Source organism: Drosophila arizonae, chromosome 4 (assembly GCF_054131065.1).
Source record: "Drosophila arizonae isolate 15081-1271.41 chromosome 4, UAZ_ARI_1.0, whole genome shotgun sequence".
Lineage (NCBI taxonomy): Eukaryota > Metazoa > Arthropoda > Insecta > Diptera > Drosophilidae > Drosophila > Drosophila arizonae.
The window spans coordinates 8,430,676-8,448,953 of NC_142924.1; the positions used below are offsets into that span (position 1 = coordinate 8,430,676).

At 44.2% G+C, this 18,278-nt stretch overlaps 1 protein-coding gene across 7 annotated transcripts in view; it reads right to left on the minus strand.

The window, feature by feature from the left end:
* Nucleotides 1–18,278, minus strand: part of app (Palmitoyltransferase app) — a 53,428-nt gene that overhangs the window by 16,973 nt on the left and 18,177 nt on the right. For 6 of the 7 annotated variants that reach the window (XM_089467212.1, XM_089467213.1, XM_089467210.1 and 3 more), the window contains one exon: nt 13,239–13,268. The exons of the other annotated variant lie outside the window; for it this stretch is intronic. The gene's annotated coding sequence lies outside the window, so the exon portion shown is untranslated. The remainder of the gene's footprint in view (nt 1–13,238; nt 13,269–18,278) is intronic. 7 annotated transcript variants of the gene reach the window in all.

Consider the following 18,278-nt stretch of genomic DNA (forward strand, 5'->3'; position numbering starts at 1 on the left):
GTGTGTGTGTGTGTGTGTGTGTGTGTAAGTACGCGGCAGTTTAAGTTGCTTTAGCTGCGGCAAGTGTTGCAAGCAACTTTCATGAGTACCAGGCAGATGCCTAGAAGTTGGCAATCAAGACAGCAGCTGTAATCCACGATCTGATAAGAACTTACACTACTCACACTCACACTCACACTACTCACAGTCACATTCACATTATTCGCACTGTTTGTGAAGCAATCGCTTGGAATACGCAATCAGCCGGCATTTCATGCCCATTAACTTGCATAATAATCATGCTGGTCAGGTCTCTCTTACCCAATTAGTCGATCATTAGGCTTATTTGATATCTCTACAATAATTACATAGATTGGCAATTGATTGAAAGAGTTTTATAAAATATTTATGGAGTGTGAAATAAATAAAATACATACATATATATAGACTTTGATATCATTACAGTTAAGTAAGAAGAAAATTTAGATTATGAAAAATATCTTCAAGTAAAGCGAAAGAGAGGAATATTTAACAGAGATCCAAGTATAAAACGAAGAGTCAGCATTAAGTTATGCTCCGCAATATATTCTACATCTAATCCAATATATGGTAATTATTTTCATAACTGGGTCCAGCTCTATATCATAATAGAATCTAAATCACATCACATAATTTAGTTTCTATTCAATTTTATATCCTTTAGAATACTGCTGATTGTGACAAACTGGCTAAACGTGGACGTAAGCATGATGCAGCATGACAGTCCACCCACCCGCACACACACACACACACACACAGACGCAGGGGAGACCAAAATCTGAGAACATATTTATAACAATTCCGTTGAAACAGCACAAACATTTCCTCGCTTCCGACATGGCGTTCAATTCCGTTAATGCAACAAACCGTTGAGCGCAGAGCAGCACACAAACACGCACACACACCCACACACTAATACATTTACTTAGATTGCTTTTGTTGTTTGGCGTGAGTTTCTCCGGCGCTGTAATCGTTGCCGACGCCGCCGTGGTCATCGCTGCCGTTGCCATCAGCGTTTGGACCGCGTTTTGTAGCACATTTTATTTCACTGCCTTTCACATGGACACAAACAGACAAACAAAGACAGAAACAGGCAAAAGTTAGCTAAGCCGCTGTGATGGACTAGCAGATGTCCTGCAAGTCATTGAATAGCAAATAAGGATTATCTATATAAATATTTATGTACATAAATAAACTCACTTTGACTAGTTCAGACAAGTACCAGGCATTACTTTTTCTCATTTCACTTTACAGGGTATGAGACAAAAGGAAACTTTCGCTGCGATGCTAGTAAACCAGCAAATTTTATCCGTTGTCGCGTATGTGTGTGTGTGTGTGTGTGATAGTTAGTCTGTGTGCTAGTATCTGTTGTTAATCTTTGGGCATTGTTTTGCTTTAATTTCGAAATTCCTGTCCATTTGGCAGATGGCGAAACTTTTGTTTGTCCATTTGCCATTGGTTTCAGTTTCGGTTTCAGTTTGTGTAGTCCGAAACTATTCAACTATTTCTCGCTGATGAACTGTGGGGCATTCGTTTCGCTCTATTTCTATTTGCGAATGTGATACCCCAGCCCCAGCCCAGCCCCAGCCTCCGATTCCTTCTTTATCTCTGCAAAGCCCATTGAGGCGCATTAAATTAATTGCCGTTTGGTTTTGCCTTCTCACAAACTTTCCGCAATTGTTGTCCGATTTCTTATCTCTGTTGCCGTTAATTTACAATCACCACCGGGCGAAATCCTTGACAACTGTTATACTAATCAAAATTTAAATTTTGTACACAATATTAAAAATATTATATGTGTTCAAAATATTAAATAGTAAAAATCATACACAAAATCTCATGGCAAAAAATATTTTCAGGAAATATAATAAACGGGAAATATAGTTGTTTGCTTTTTCGTGGCCGTAGCAAACATTTTCAATATAATTCAATTTATGGACACGTTCAGTAGGGTATTTATTTTGTTGTTGTTGTTCCATTATGAACGCTTAGAGCGAGCGCACACGCAGAGAGCTGAGCTTAACCCAATTGAAAAGAAAAACCCTCAAAAAAAAAAAAAAAAAAAACTGCTGTTCAAAATGTTTTTCATAATTTTTAATTAAACACGAATATAAATAGCAGTCGTGTTCATAAATTAAGCACGAAATTGCAGCGACAACAGGGAACACGAAATGTGCTTTAAGATAAGATAATACCTATAATGGATACATAAACGGCTATTAACCTGCGCTGGCAATGCAAAGTGTATTCCGATAAGCGAAAGGAGGACAACGAGCCTTGAGTGTTATTTGAACTGTGCATTAGATGCCATCGAATAGAGGAGTGTTGTTGCCTGTTGTTGGCTGCGTGTTGGGCAACATTTGCTTCAATCTGCTGCTGGCGCTCTTCAGAAACACTTTCGCTTTACTTATATAATACAATCAAGCACATTACCCACACACAAATCTATAGATGTATTTATATATATGTATGTAGCTATAGCTCAATATCTATTATGTGCAAATGTGTATTCAGCTGCCGGCTGTTTGCTTATCTCGCACGCGCCCATTTTTCGGGCGCTGCCGCTGCCACGCCCACGTGCTCAACCCAGAGCACAAGATTCGAGTCGACGGCGTTCTTGAGAGATTTTTACAAACGACTTGTTTGGCTGCTATGCTTTGGATTATTGCTTATAACAAGCATTTATTTATCATCGATTTGGCATCGTTCTGATGCGAATCGTATTGCCTGAATGGCCATTGGCTATTCCATTTACGCCTGAATGCCTCACTTGCAATTTCACACTGGCAGAGGCTCCTTTCATTTGATGATACACTCAAGGCTCCAGGCGCCTTTGAGGTATTGAATTATGATTCAATTAAATTTCAATCAAAAATCAATGAATTGCCTATGTAAGACCCTCACACACATACTCGCACACACACACACACCTAAGCACAGATGCACATGTGAAATGTGTGGCATGTGGCACAGTTTGTGCCGTAATCAAAAACTTTGTTTTACATGCTGCAGCGGCCCTAAAAAGTATGCAATGGCAAAATTGCAAAAATCAAAATTGCAAAGCCATATACGTAATATCAAATCGGGCTGTGTGTATCAGTGTGTGTGTGTGTGTGTGTGTCTGTGAGTGTCTTTATGCATATATGTGACACAAATTGAGCACGACACGAAAAACTGCCAAACATTTCAATAAAGTTGCGCAGCAGCGACGCCAGCTGCGACTGCGACGCAAGCAGCGCCTCGAAGATTGCCAAACGCAGATTGTTTAGAAATTTAGTTTTATGAGCGAACGGCGGCTGCAGCGCGTCTGCCGCTGATGCACACACACACACACACATACATGTAGAGAGACTGACACAAACATGTGTTAGCCACCGCCTAGATGATAATGACGATGATGATGAGGTTGAGGATGGGGCTGGTTCTGCGCCACCAGCTGCGACGGCATTATGACCAAAACGCCATTTGTCAACTGCGTCCATACAGATTTTATGTGGCGCTTGTTTGTCCTGTTAGCTTGTTTGCTTGCCAGCTTGCCATATTGCCAGCTAGCTAGTTGCCAGTGGTGTGGTGGCTCTTCTGTTTCAGCCAGCAGTTGCAGCTGAAGCTGCAGCACAATGGCCCGATGCCTTTTGTTCTGCAACATGTTGTTGACAGGCTTTGTTTGAGTTCTGTGCAACTGCAAGTTTTCTGCATGGGCCAGCAATTTGAGTTGCTAACAGGACAACGAACGTCCAAGTAGCCTAAATTTACATCTATATGTATATAAATTTCTATAATAGATGTCTGCTCGTTAGTGGCACATAATTCGGCTGATTAAACAAAACTTCAAAGCGCAAACAGCAAACGGCAAACGTCGGCATGATTGATGATGCACGCTGCAAGAATTTGCCTAAACGGGCGCCGGGCAGCCAGTTGGAAGTGAAAGCCACTCACGTTTAGCCAATTTTGGCACGCGCCACGCACCACAAACAAAAACAACGCATCACAAAAATTGCTCAAATGTGCGCATCAAACGAGGCAGCCACACAGCAATCCCCAACACCCTCCACCCAACACTCACTCACTCACTCATTCACACACACACACACACACACGCACACGCAGACATAGCGAAAAGGGCAACTCTTTGAAGCAGCTACTAGGTTTTTATGGCTGTTGTAGCTGTTGTCGTTGTTGTTGTTGCTGTTGTTGGGCCCGCTTTTTGTTGACGCTGTTGCTCAAAATTTCGCGCAATAAAATTGTAAAACAAAGTGGCAACACTCAAAAATCTATTGTTTCCGCCAGGCATAGGCGCAAGCAAGGCGCCGAAACGGACGGCAAGACAGGGAGACAGAAGGGACACACAACTTTTTCAACATTGTCGCGTAAGCCTCAAAGGACATCAAAATCAGCGACATGAATAAGAAACGCCGTCCTGCCCTTTGTGTGAATGCGCACATTAGGCCGGGCGTCTTAAAGGGAGTTTAAAGGACTTTAAAAAGTGAAATTGTTGAGTAGCATTTTATATGCGATAAGCGTGCTTTAGTAGCTCATTCAATAAACAAGCTAACAGATTTAACTGTTAACATTCTTCGGAGTGTAGATATACAAAAATAATCCAGTTAGACTTTGATTCATTTCTTAATAAATTTCATTCATTTCATTCATTCATTTCTCATTCCTATTAAATTTCCTTAGCTAAGTAATTAAGACTATCCTTTGCTTAGGGTATTTAATAGTCATATTCACAAGGCATTGAGTGGCTCAGTTTCCGGCTTGCCTCAAGATGGATGCAGTTGATGTTGGGGTCTCGATAGGTGAAGACTATGAGTCAGAACAGCCACTTCGTTAAGCTCATGAAAATCATTTAACGGAGCAGCATGCACTTGGAAAGTGACTGACGAGACGAAGAGGTGGCACAGGTGAGCAGCTGAGCAGCTGAGCAGGTGAAGCAGGTGAACAGGCGACGGATATAAAGGTGTGCGCCCCACGATGCCAGCCGAGCTTGAAGCTGAAAGAGCAAATTGATTTAGCGCGTGCAAGCGTAAAGTGTGGGTGGCCCGCCCAGATTTACGACTTCAATTTGCAGCTCCTTAAAGGGTTAGCCATGGAGCCAAAAGTTGTCTGAGCGCACAGGCAATGAAATGAGATTAATGCAAAACAGCGCGCACAGATGCCGTAAAAAGAGCAAAGCACAAAGCACGTGGCAAATACAAACTCGGATGCGGAGTTGAGAATCACATTTCCACAGGCAAACCAAAACGGAGCCGAGTCGGAGTAGAGGCGGCGGCGGGGGGCTGGCAATGGAGACTCACTGGCATGGAAAATGCAATTTATTATGCAAAATGAAAAACACTCGAAGTGCGGGCACAAGCAAAGGCAGCCACAGCCGCAGACAGACACGGATCCACAGATCCACAGCGACATAGAGTCATCCGGACGGACAATGCAAATACACGCAGAGCAGGGTGACAGAGAAAGAGAGCGCAAACAATGCGCGTTATTATGGTGCCAACAATAACATCAACTGGCGGATATAAACATAATTCAATTTTTATTTAATTCCGCACAACAAAAACAATAAATTCAGCTCGACTTGCTGCATGCTGCATGCTAGATGCTGGATGCTAGATGCTGAATGCTGAATGCTGGATGGCTTGCGTATCCGTATGGCCAGACGAGCACATTGGAGTTTAGCCAAGCGTCAAGTCGCGTCTGCAACGCGTCGCACTGGAAGCCAATCGGGCAACCGACCAGGACACCATCACACCCAAGCCTCGAGACAAAAAAAAAAAAAAAAAATGAAAGCCAAAGAAAAACAAAACCCGGGGCAAACGTCGGTGGCCACAAACTGTTGACTCATTTGAGTGCTAGCGCGGCCAAAAGAGAAAAACTGATGCGGGCGAAAAGCTTTTTAGCCGCTCTATGGCTCTGTGTGAAGCTGGACCAACTCGAACTGGAGCAGCTGAGCAGGTCAGAGGTGTTTCAGCCATTTGCCATGAGTTACACGTGACATTTTGGCTCTGGCAAGGCACAGTGGGTTAGATGCCACGTTGTCAGTGATGTTGGCTAACCAAAAACTGCTAGAGGTGCTATAATTGGATTGACCTCTAGCGGTTAGCTAACGACTAATACCAAGCCAAAGGGCGACTACAGAGTGTAAATAGGAAATGATTGTGTGAAGAACTCAACGGCTTGATGACTTCCATGAATAGTCATAAAACGCTTAGAGACCTAAGGGACACGGACCGGCGGCAGGAATTTGTATTCGTGGTCAACAGCTTAACTAAAAGTCAGCCTAAGCCTTGAGTAAATCAACAAAATACTCGAGTTCTTTGGCCTAAGCTCCGTCATCATCATTGAATACATATTAATAAACCCTTCAGCTCGAGGCTCACGCCCAGCAGAACCCAGAAGCCAGAAAAAAAGAGGACAAAAAGTCGAAGCTTTGCTAATTGCCAACCCAAATCAGAGGGTCCGTCCCCTAGGAATAAATTACATAAAATATTTACACGCCAAGTGTCAGATGGCTTTGCCAAAATATACAAAATACACGCAAATGCCAGGAAACAATAGCAAAGGCAACAACGGGTCTAAAATGCGACGCAAATTGTTTATTTTTAGCACGTTTATAACGCCATCAAAAAAGGTTAAGTCAGCGTGAACCCAGGGTAGGGCATTTAGGTCCTTTAGCATGACAGGTCCTTCTTGCTGTTGTTGGATTAGGTCGCACTTTGCATAATTAATTTAAGATGCCTCTTGATACAGAAAACAACTCCAAAGACTTACTCCAGTCACAAATCAGAAATCTGAATTATCAGATAACCAATCTTTACTTGAGTTCATTTAGATTGTAATTTAGCAAAAATACATATTTGAATAATGAGAAAGCTAAATGATTTTTATTTAGCCCTGGCCCAAAAATTTGCAAATACCAATTTTGGGTTCAAAGGCAAATGCCGAGAGTTATTTATGCGTGAACATGCGCCTTTGACATGGCATTTTGGGTGCCGAGTCGAATGTCAACAAACGCGATTGCGAACGAAATTAAATATTTGGGTTTGAGGCCTTGGCTGCAATCCTTGCTAGCCGCAAAAACACACACAAACACACACACACACACACGCGCAGACACGTGATATATATACACATACATACATACGAATACTAAATAAATTGGTGTCATTTAAAAAATTTCCCAAAGGTAGCTTGTTCAACTTGGCATTGGACAACGGACAGGGACTCGAACCGGGCATTGGGTCGGCGCAGAGCGCTGCCGCTGCTGGCTTAAGCAGAAAATCAAACCATTTGTTAAAGCCAGGCAGCAGACATGACAACGCTGCATGTATTACACAAACACACATGCACTCTCATATATGTATATATAGGCATGACAACAATAGCCAGTGTGTGTGTGTGTGTGTGTGTGACGCATGGCTGCAATTTAGCTGCTGGCAGAGCTCCTTGGGCTGCGCACTTTAACCGCAATGTACGAGTATAATATTTCAAGCATGATTTCTTATATGGCTTTCAGCTGCTGCCATCGCTGCTGCTTCTGCTGCTGCAGCTGTTGTTGTTGCATCTCCGCCGACCGACACATTGACCCCCAAACGCAGTGCTGCACAGCCGGCTGGCCGCCCTTCGCTTGCCACGGCTCTGGGTCAAAGCGAAAGTGGCACATTTTGGGTGAAATTTGTGCATCTATCTAGGTTACTGTGACAGTCCTCCCTCGAGTTGGTGTTCATGTGTGTGTGTGTGTTGCTATTGTTGTTTTTGCTTTGGCTCTGCATGTGCTGTGCTGTGCATGGCCTACACACACACACACACACGCAAAGGACCCAAATAAACATTTTCTGGCCCTCGGACTCACGTGCCACGTGCCACGTGGTTGAACTTGTGCGCCATTTTTATTGCCGTTGCCTGCGCCATTGTTTTTAACCCGTCTGTTCTCTGTCTCTCTCTCTCTCTCTCAGTCTAACTCACTATCTATCTCTTTCATTCACTCATTCTGCAGCTGGTTGTTGATGTTTTTGCTTTCGCAAGATTTCGTTGCCGTTTATCTGTTTACTTGCCGTCGGTTCCTGCAGCTGCCTGGCCCAGCTCTTGCTTTTTGCGAGGATGCGAGTTTTTGTTGAACCAAGTGCTTAAGCTCCTTGCTTACTTTGCGGGGAGGCAGCAGAAGAAACTTTAAAATAAACTTGGCAAAACTTCCTAAACCAATTAATTGCAATTTCATGCGTAATTAATTTGAGTTGCATAACGTGTTGGCAAATTTTGAGCTTTGTGTGGGCAGCAAATAGAAACGAATAAGTTTTGGATAAACAGCGCCAGCTTCACACTTGCTATCAAATGCAGTTCACCCTAATAAATATGCTTAAATAATTAATTAAAATTTGACTTTCCATAGAAGGCCAATATTCGAGCTGTCCCTTATCGGAGAGCTCATTAAAAAGTGAAAGCCGAATGTCAGCTATGCTAAGAATTAAGTCATGTTCATGTCGTCCTCTGCTGACCGGAATGCGGCCCTATAAATTGGGTCATTTGCCAATAGCAAGAATGCCACTTGCACTTTCGATAGCTGCTCGTTCAGAGCTGAGGCACGTCGTTGTAGTTGTAGCCTCCATTATAATATTAACCTTATAAATTGGGCGGGACAGTGTGGGGCGGAACGGGGCGTGCCTGATGCCATACTTTGGCAAACTTGCGTGCGACCAAAAAGACAGCCAAATGACACCAGCAGCAGCAGCAGCAGCAGACGAGCGGGTGGGACATGAATGGGTACGGACGCCCGCACATCCGCAGTCAGGGTAGCCAGCCGGATGGCTGAAGTACACCCCCCGCTCGCTGCCCTCCGTGTGTTTCCAACAAGTTGGAAAACTGACAAAGTAGCAGCCGGGCCATTTCCTTTTGTTTAAGCTTGCCTCAAACTGGCCAACGGTGGGGCAAGTGTCGGAATAATGGCGTTGCCACATCCTACGACACATACTTGTGCACTAACATCTATATACATTATGTGTGTGTGAGCATGTGTGTAGGCTCGTTCATCGTCTCCATATTGAATATGCACCGGCCGAGACCCCATAACCGATTGCAGCCGTGCCCCACCCTCCCCCACCCGCAGCACATTCCGTTATAAATTGACCGCATTATTTTGCTCAATTTAACTCGAGTTTGCGGCAAAGTTTTCAACTTAATATCTCATAAGTGGCGAGTGTGCATATTGAACAGGAGCCACCCTTGCTGCACCATCCGCTGCACCCCTATCACATTTCCGCTAGCCGCTGCCAGTTGTAAAATTAACAGTGTCCGTGCTGCTCGCTGCACGCTGTCGGCTCACCCTCTGCTCGATGTCCTTTTGCCGTTTACCATTTACCGTTTACCATTCGGCTTTCTCGCTTTCGTTTGGCATAATTTTTTTATTAGGTCACGCCATGGCGGCCATTGCAGTGGCAGCGATGGCAGCGACAGTGACAGCGACGCCGGCAGCGCTGCAGCTGCAGCCACTCTCACTCTCATTCGCTGCATACTTTCGGGCGGGCAGTTAAAATTTTTATGCATTGCGCCCCAAACATTTCTCATTCGTTTCGAAATGCTCACAGTTTGAAATTATTTAATTACATTCGGCGCATACTAATGATATTTCATTTGCATTTTATTTTCATAATCAAAGTTCAGATAAATGCGGGCGCGCTATAATTAGATTAGCGAGTTCATGCATTAACTTATTCACGCAGAAAGCGCAATGCAAATTCTTTGGGCTTCGGTTCAATAATACAATGCAATGCATCCATATTATGCCAATTGTATATTCCCCCTATGAATATAATTAAAATTGCATTAAATAGTAATAAAATGATTATAAATAGGCTAACTGAAAGCAGATATTTCAATAATTTATGTACATATCATTTTATGTACATCTCTGCTTTTAAAATTTTAATTGAAAGCCGATCATTAAATAATCTATAATGTAATAATAATAATAATATATTATGTACACCTTTGTTTTGAAAAGCTAAATTAATACAAAGATTATGGTATCATATTTAAGCCAAAAATGTTTAAATAATTATATCTTGCCATGACTTCAGCTTATACTTATGAAAACAAAAATTTAATCATAATTTTAATTACGCTTTTCATATTTCTTGAAAAAGTATCAGACGTCCAACTCTCATAATTTTAATTAAACCTTTTTATGAACTCCACATTCCCTTTAGATTTTGCCCATCTACGGAATTAATTGAAGCCCTGAAATGGTTGATGCTTTCGTTGGATCCTCTTAACATCGAAAGCTGAATAATGGCTATCGAGTCTGAAGATTGATGTAAACTTTAAAGTCCGCGCATAAACAAAGTCTCATAATTATATTTGGAGCGCACTTGAAGCCGAACGAACGAGGGAGAACGGTAGGACCGAAACTCATTAAAAGAAATGTGCGCCGTTCCGTTCCGCATAGACAGCGAAAAAATTATAATTTAGTACACTTCAGTTTGCCCATTAATAAGGTGCAAAGGCTGGAGGAGGCAGCTGCGGGCAGCCTGTCAACCGCTGCAGCGACAAAACCCGACCCGATGCGACCTAACTAAACATTAAACGAATTTAGGAGGTCAGTCAAGTGCGGACAGGGTGAGGCAGCTGGGGGAGGGGATGCTCAAGTATCTCAGCGAGTAGCACTGGCAGGAGTGGCAGGAGATGAGGGGACGCAAATCAATGGCTGGGCCATGCTAACGGCAGGTGGCTGTGCCCGGTGCCCGGTGCCCAGTGCCACAGGCAGAAGTCAAGTCCTCTGCTGCTGTCACTCCCTTTGTTTATTTACCCACTCTGCAGTGAGATGGTAGCTGAATCTGGTGATGCTGCTGTTGATGCTGCTGTTGATGCTTCTGCTGCTTGGCCACATTAAATGAACGCCCAAGTGTCACGTTGCAGTTTATTTTTTAGCCTGCTTCAAGCGTGCCGCAAGCCTTGGCCAAGTTACGCGCGCCACGCCAAATGAAGTTCAGAGGGAACTAATGCCAGAGCGAGCTTGGGCCACAGCAAGCTACAAGGCAACAGAGGACAGCTGCTTCGAAGCGGCAGCATGCATGTGGCAAGTTGTTGTACTTGTAGTTGTTGTTGTTGTTGCCGTTGCCATAACTACATTTAACTGGTCTCGCACGCAGCTTTTTTTTTCAAATTTTGCTTTGTTGGCCAGATAATGAAAATGCGAGCCCGAAAACGAGCTCAAAGCCCAAAAGTTTTGAATATTTAATTTGGAATTAACTAAAGTGGCAGCGGCATGCCGGAGTTATTAGTTGAGGGCACTCTTTGTTGCACAAGCTCACGTTTGCTGCAGCGGCTTATGTTGCCTTACATGCTGATGCGTATACGCAGCGTGGGTCTAGTTAAAAGTTTGGCCTACATACTGCTTACACACATACCATATACAGTTTGTCACAGCGAATTAAGAGTGCTGAAAGCCAGCCTCGAAAGTTGCTCTGCGCTGAGCCTGAGCCTGGGCCTGGGACTGGGTCTGAGTGTCTTGCTTTAAGAGGCTTGCTTGCAAATGGAAGTTCCTAAAACCGTTTTCAATGAAATGCAAATCAAACTGTACACCAAATCCAACTGACTCCTCTACATGTGTATCGATAGAGTTCTATTATGCTGTGGGATGGTGCTCGGTCCGTCTGGTTGCCCTGGCGGCTGGTGGCATTTGCTTGCTTTAACTGCTGGTGCCAGCCCTCTTTGCCTCGGTGCTTGGCCTGTCTGTCGCACCGTTGTCAGAGAAAACTTTCGACTTATCTCTTAAGCCGCATAACTTTGCATAAATATGAAGCTATTCAACAAAACTACCACAAAGCTTTGGAGTCAGAGCCCGACAGCAGCATGAAAACATTACAAAAACTGCCCTCAGACCAACCAACGGATTTCATGTCAACAGCATCAGTAACAACGAACAGCCAGGAAACTATTGTCTGTCCCTGTTTGTGGCGGAGAAATACGAGTCCTGGCATCTTATTATATTTATTACATTAAAAACAACAACGCAAACAAAACTAGTCAAAAGACTGTGCGAACAACTTTTCCGATGACGGCACTACTTTAAGAGATTTGCATAAATTTGCCGAGCGACAAAAAAGAAAGAAAAACAAAGAAAATATGTTGAGCCCAAGTCAGAGGCCAGGACTATTATACAACCTCTACTTTTCCCACACCTCCCTCCCCCCACCCCTTCCGAGAAAGTCATTTATTTAACTGTCAATGCCGTTGTTCTGCGGCTACGCAAAAAATGGCGAAAATTCAGAGCGATCGTATACTACAATATATAAATACATATATTTATATACATATATATAAATTTATACATTTTAATATATGATTATTACTGATGGCCGGCGCTGCGGGCGGTTTGGGAGCTCATGAATTTATGCGCCATTGTTTTTGCGAGCAAGCGCGCGCGCGTCAACCGCGACGAATTATCGATAAATTTCGAACACAGACACTAACAATGATGTTGTTGTTATTGTTGCTATTTGTTATTACAGCTGCTGCTGCTGTAGCAGCTGCTGCGGCTGCCGTTTGAAAAGAATTTTGTTTTTCCGCATGTCTTGAACATACACACACACACATGCACACTCGCCAAATACTTCATTTTATCTGACAGACGCGAGGCGACATCGCGCCACTCGCTGCAGAGCAAGTGGGCGGCATTGGATGGATGAGTTGAGAGTTGAGTGGAGTGGAGTAGAGTGGAGCCGAGTTGAGTGCTTGTCAGAGTACAGGGACAGTCAATCTTTCATAGCCCCATTCATGGCATGCCCTCAGTGATATGTGCTGTCCCATTCTGTCCGATACGTCGGCCTGCGGTTGACATGGGGGGCTGGCTGGCGTCTAGCGCTGTTTATCCCCCAATGGCGGGTCGGCGGCTATTGGGGGTTATTGGCCGGCAAAAGCGTGGCGTCGCTTCACGTTCCACTCACATGTCGTAGGTCAAACAAAATGTTTGTTGATGTTGTTGACGCTCGGTTATGGATTTATGACACTCTGCTCATTGCGGTTGTCAGTTTTCGTTAAAAGTTTCACGTTGTCACTGGCTTATGCTGGCGGACTTCTGTCTCCAGCTCTGCGAGTAGAGCAACTTTATGGCTGGGCTAATCAGCCATGCCTGGGCATTGGATTTTGGCCCCGATATGTTGAGCTTGTCAAATTTAACACGTTCTGGCTATAAATATACGTAGTATAGGCGAAAATTTATTTACCTTTTGTAGTTTTGGCGTTTGCTCGCTGAACTGCAAATAGAGACAAGAAAAAATCACATTATTAATCGCTCGAACGTGACATTTACGCACACAGACCACTAATACACACATACAGACACACACACACACATACGCACATGGCACATCGTTTATCAAAGTAAAAATTGTCAGCAGAACTTTGCGCGTATTTCCGTTGAATTGTTGGCTATTAATTCACTGGCCATAACCGGAAACGCCACATTTCGTGGCCATTAATAATGCAACAGCTGTGCCCACTGTGCTTGTCAATATTAACTAAAACCAATTACGCAGCAATTGAAAAACTATTAAATTACGTATACGTCGGGTGGGCCGGCAGACGACCCGGCGTCCACTCTGCCAGCCCGTATAGCAAATGCAATTAAATCAAAAATAAGTTTATACATTTATGCGCATCCTTTTAACACACACACACACACACACACACACACACGCACACTCACACACCCAATAAATAAACGTAATTGTGTTTTTGCCTGTTGGCATAGCTACATAAAATTTATGCTACAATCTTTTTTTAATGCAATTTTTATATGCATAAAAGCTACCAAAAAGCAAAGAAATCAGCGCAAATTCAATGAACTCGAAATGGAATCGAAATAACCGACAGACCGAATGACTGACTGGCTGCCTGACTTGGCTAACTGACTGCAGTGCACAGGATGCGCAGCATGGACGCCGCATCAGCGAATTTTCTCTATGTACGTATGTATCTGAGTGGTTGGTTGTGTGTGTGAGCCCCGTTATGAGAGCTCAGCTGCTGGCTGCTGGCTGTTGGATGGCGTCAACAGGACATGTGCCCCGGCTGCCGCGTGTTTACAGCAAAAATATTTACACAGCAGGCATAAAAACTGCATAAATGTGATTATATTTTCATTGGCTTTTATGCCAACCAGCAGGGCCAAGGGGCGTGATCGGGGGCCGCTGGGCCAGCCATGTAGTCATGTAATTCGATTGAGATTTCAATTAGCGTAAAATGCACAGAAAATTCGAACGAAAGCTACGGCAGACCGACTTGCGGTACAATGCAAATGACTAATTTGGTCGGACTACGGCGATATTAATAGGAATTACGTGTAATGAAAGCCGGAAAATGTGATTGCAACGACATGCTCCAATAAGAGCCAAACGTACAAGCTGTTTGAAAAGAAAATTCACTCTGTGCAGATGTCCCAAAATTATATCCACACCAAACATAGATTTCCGTAGCTTTTCTTCAATTTCTGATTTCATGTTAATTGTTTTATAATATTTATCAATAAACAACACAAGTTACTACATTTCGCTTTCCCTAACTGCTGTAAGCGCTTAAGTATGCAGCGTAAAGATAACTAATTGCCATTTGATTAACTGCTCGAAACAATTAAAAATACATTTGCTTCTACAGCGAGCTATCGAGAGCCGTACACAAAAGGACAATACAAGAAGCACTTATAGGATCATTACAAATTGATGCTTCCTGTCTAGCAGCCAGACGCCTGAAGACGACAGTTGATGGCAATTGTGTCGCATCCACAGACGAAGGGGACGGGAGGAGGGAGCGAACATCGCTTACGGCACTTGCAGCTCCGTCGCCATCGTTAGAATACCATCTCCTGCGCTTGACTGCAAATCCGCAATAGTAAATGTTATCTCTGCAAACATTTGACAATCAGAAATGCTCAAGCTATTGTTTAAAGTAAAAATCGAGCAGCAGCAGTAGCAGCAGCAGACAAACGGACCTCGACCCAAACAACGAGCCGGCAGACAGTGGACAAAGTTTTGTCCCATTCTGCAAAAAATATTTTATCGATGCAGAAATTCAGTTGTAAACGAAACTTTATTCCATTTCTGCTTAATTTGTTGTTGGCTTCTTAGTTGATAAAAGCAAGTTTCTTTTAGCTTCAGATAAATAATTGTTTGGATTTTACAAAGACAACAATATTTATGGTGAAAATTCAGAGTTTTCGCGAGTTGAATTGAATAGGATTCAGCCTTCATTCATCTATGACTTTATCTATTTAAATACTGTTCAAGGAACAGCAGAATATAAATAGCGAAATAAGCCATATTCTTATCGCACGATCGGTTGGCTCCCACTGTGCGACCCAGTCGCTAAATGGCTGCTGCTTCGAGTGCCGCTGCTGCTGCTGCTGCTGCTGCTTTCCTCAGCTCTGCTGATGACAAAACGAAGCCAGCAGCTCGGTAGCTAGGCAATGGCATCAGCAGCTATGAGCAGCAGCTTCAAATGCACAAATACAGACAACAATTGGCGCAACGTCGTTGACGTCTCAGCCGGGGTTAAGTTGACAAGAGAATGAGATTGGATTCTGGCGGCGCTGCCTGAGTTCAATTCATTTCCACTTGAGCAAGTGCACGTCTTAAAGACAGTAACTGCATTCAGCCGTCCACCCACACCACCCACCCACCCACACAGTCGTCAGCCGCCCTGCAAGACATAGAAGTAGCTACAAAACGCTGCCACGGGGCACGCCCACTGGGAGTTGCTGGCGTTGTGTCGCCTTGAAAACGCGCGAGCGCTGCAGCTGTTTGTTTGTTTGTTTGTTTTGCGAATTTGGCAGTAACATCAAATTGAAACTACACATCCTGCAGCGGCAGCCTTGTGTTGCCATCATTTGCAACTGGCTGCTGCCACTGCTGGCTTTTTGCTGTAATGAAAATGATTATTGTCAAGGGCCGACAGCAATAGCAAAAGCAGCGCCAACAAAATCCAATTCGCAACTAAGGGTTGACGCTGGACTGCGATAAGAGCAGAGCAAGCAGCAGAGAGCGGCAGAGCATACGACTTGAACCACGATTAAAAATTAAGAATCCTTTCACACTAATGACGCACACAGTGCAGTCCAGGTGGGCGCTAACCGGTGCTCAGGTAATGCCTCCGGCAATGCCGCTAGCCAAAGCTGTCAGCTCTCATTTGAACGATACTTTGTCTTGCGACATTTCTGCTTCAACTGGCACACGGCGCTGACAACGTTGCTGCCTCCTGTCGCTGTCGCAGTCGCAGTCGCAGTCGGTGCCAAAAACGTAGATGCTAAAATTTAGGTTAATTGATAATTGATAAAAGCGTTGCAAGTGACTTCTCTGCCTCTTACAGCCACTCACTCGCTCTTGCTCTCTCTCTCTCTCTCTCTCTCTTTCTCACTCTGTGCCACATGCCCAAGTTAAGCCCAATGAATATTTAAGCATCGACACCACAGCTGTGCGGGCGTGGCAGTCACTCGTCTAATGCAATGAAATGAAACCACTGCAAATAGTCTGAAGTGTGCGAACACACTCCTTCCGCCCTCGCTCTATCGCCCTCCCACACACACACACACGCACTCGAAATCAATATGCAGCAAAGCCTGTCTAAGTGGAGGGAGGAGTGCCACCAATGAGGTCGTAACATTTGACCCATAAATGCACAGCCTCGGGGCATGTGCGACAGCTAATGAAGAGTTGCTCACGCTCACAAATCATTTATAATGCACATGACAACTGACAATGACTTGTGCATTAATTGATGTAACAATTTAAGAGACACAGCCAGAAACACCAGACTTAAGTTGTCGCAGCCGGAGGATGAGAACTCAAAGTGTGCATAGGGAATTGAGCTCGAGCGGATTCCGTTTCACAGAAAATGCCATTATCCATCACAGCACAGAAGGCCGCAAGACAAAATACTTTGCGGAAATGCCTGTGGCAGACACACAAAAGCGGAAATGCCGCAACGCAGACAACAGACAGACGAAAATAGCCAAAATTCGATACATTCCATAGATTTATCAATTCACGATTATTATTTAATTAATTTTTGTGCGAACGTCTAATGCGCCTAATGGGAATACCAAATTGTTTACTTGTTTGTGTGCGATAGAAAAAGTTCAGGTCAATCGCAGGATGTTTTAGGCGTAACACAAAAACTGCATTAAACGACATCAATGGAGCGGAAAGTATCGGCAGACGAGCAGCGTATGGACCATCGCATAGAAAACTTTAAATATTTTATGACCAGACCAGAGAAGTTGTACGATTGTGAGCATATGTGTGAGTGGGTGGGTGTAGGTGTCTGTGTGTGTGTTTAGGTGAGTGTGTGCGTCAACAAAAGCAAAGTTGGCTTTTAAAACAATCGAGTGACGACATGGAAAATTAGTTTACGCAGCCATTGCCAAGTGCCGTCGTTGTCGCTTGCCAGACCTGGAGGATGCATCCTTCAAGTGAGACCAGGAAAGAGAAGCTGTGCTAAGTCAACTCGATGCAAGTCAATCAGCCGGAAGTCGAAGAGCAACGAGAAACGAATGGCGGCAACAAGGGTCCAAAACTTTGCCAGCTCACGTACATAACGGGCAACGCAATGGAGCAGGAAGGGGGGCAGCAGGCAAGGAGAAGACGGCTAAGGAGGGGCTTGGCGGGTTTCTATTGGCAAGAAAGTGGCAACTTCTGACGTGGCAGCTGCTGCTGCAATTGTTGGCACTAACTTGCCGTTGAAGTGGATTTGCTTGCTTCACTTTTTCCAAGCAGCAACAAAATTGTTTTTCCTAGCTGCTGTTGCTGCGCAACACGCACAGCACAGCACAGCACAGCTCCCCCTCCCCTTCCAACCCTCCTCAGCCTCCTGCTACACACTTAATTGAGTGCAAAGCTGGCGCTGCAGCGCGCGGATTTAAGTTTGGACAACTTGAATTGATTCAAAAGTTTCATTGTTGGCACAAAGCACGCCAGAAGCATCGACAGACGAGCGGAGAGCGCCGTGCGACAGGCGGGCAGAAGTTGTGCCATTGGCAAAAGCTCGCTTAAGGTAGTTGATTGATGTTGCAGACTGTGCAAATTATGAATGAAGCTGAGCGAGTAGCTGTCGGGTGTTAATTGCGCAAATGCCAGATCATTTAGCTGCTTGTGTCAAACTGCATTAGCATAAAATACTGAATTACGTATACGATACGTAAGCCGGCAGGCAGCAGGCCTAGTCATGCCCTAAGCAGGCCAGCAACTAACTTTGGGTATATATCAGGCTGACAATCG